The sequence below is a fragment of the Galeopterus variegatus genome, unplaced genomic scaffold (genome assembly GCF_000696425.1).
Source record: "Galeopterus variegatus unplaced genomic scaffold, G_variegatus-3.0.2 Scaffold229, whole genome shotgun sequence".
NCBI lineage: Eukaryota > Metazoa > Chordata > Mammalia > Dermoptera > Cynocephalidae > Galeopterus > Galeopterus variegatus.
The window spans coordinates 759,065-760,553 of NW_007726340.1; the positions used below are offsets into that span (position 1 = coordinate 759,065).

The following is a 1,489-nucleotide window of genomic DNA, read 5'->3' on the forward strand; positions in this document are numbered from 1 at the left end:
CTCCTGCCATGGGATTGGGGGCTTCGGAGCCTGAGGACACAGGGAGCCTTCTCCCCACCACACGCCTGCCCCAGATCCTTCCCCACAGACCCCTTACGTCTTGTTTTTCTCGTTCTCTCTGCCCACCATATAGGTTGTGAGATGGGAACAGAAAACCCCTTGCTCATTCCCAGCACCAGAACCTCCAGCCTGCACCCCCCACCCAGCCCCTTGGGCACTCACTGCCTCCTCCTTTTGAGAGAGGACTTCTGAGCTTCCCACAAGGTCAGCAGAGGCCACCTGCCCAGACCCAGACCCAGGGCTCGTTTACCTTTCAGGAGAATCGGGCAGCACACCATCAGCTGATGGAGGGGAAAGCCCAGGAGCCACCACCCCCGTTCTCCTTCCTGTAAACTTCTGCCTGTGCTGCCACCGCCCCGGAGACCTGAGGACAGGGCCCAGGGCTGCTCAGCAGCTGCCTCCAGGATGGCAGTCAGTGGCCTTGGGCCAAATCATGGCTAATCACTCTTCCCGCTGCTGATTAACTGCTGGGAAAGGCAGGTCCATTTGGGAAGCCGAGACAGCCCAGCCGAGTCATTGCTGGGGCTGTGATGGAGATTGATGGCCCCACCGGACCCCAGGTTGAGTGCCCCTGGTGTCTCAGCACTGCAGCGTCAGTGCTAGCGGAGGCCTTCCAGACCTCCCTGCATGTAATACCCACACATATGTACACGCTCTGTGTGTGTGTGCGTGCATGTGTGTGCACGTGTGTGCGTGCGTGTGTGCGTGCGTGTGTGCGTGCGTGTGTGCCTGAGTGTGTGTGCGCGTGCCGTGCGCGTGCGCGCGCGTGTGTGCGCGCGTGTGCGTGTGTGTGCGTGTGTGCGTGTGTGTGTGTGCGTGTACACGCATCCTCCCTTCCCCTCGCCCCGTCATTCATCCTCCTGCCCAGCGGGCACCGTGCCACCAGAGCCCAGCCAGGTGGCGGAGAGCTCAGGGCAGTGCAGCAGCCGAAAGGGAGGAGGCGCTGCTGGCTTCTCTCCACGCTAGCTGCTGGAGGTGGAGATCCCAGATGTGACTGGCTTGACAAGATAAAAGGACTCTGTGGCTAGAAATGACATGTTTGAAAGTTTGTGTTTTAGGGGTAGCACGAGGCAGAGTTAGGGTGAGGGGCTTCTACTTTTTGTCTAGCCCCTTGGGTGGACACCGTGTGAGTGCCGATGGCTTCTGTAGCTCTCAGGGCTTCCCTGGCAGTTTTCACTCCTTGTGTGCCGTGGCCCTTTGGAGTTGTGAGTGGTGGGGCCGTGCACTCAGGACGGGCCTGGACGTCAGACCCGCGCGTTAGCTCAGGGACATGTCTTCGGCTGCCGGATGTCTCTTTCTGCTTCTTGCTGGGTTCGTGGTTGTGTTTGGTGGAAGGGTTGCTTCCAGAAGGCCTCGTGGTCCCTCCAGACTGGACTGAGGGGGCGTGGGAGTCCCTGCAGAGCTGGCCCTCAGGCGTGAGCGCGCCTGG

The 1,489-nt window shown here is 60.6% G+C and overlaps 1 protein-coding gene across 2 annotated transcripts in view; it reads left to right on the top strand.

The window, feature by feature from the left end:
- PEMT (phosphatidylethanolamine N-methyltransferase) overlaps nt 1-1,489 on the top strand; it is an 89,681-nt gene that overhangs the window by 64,236 nt on the left and 23,956 nt on the right. The gene's annotated exons all lie outside the window — the stretch shown is intronic.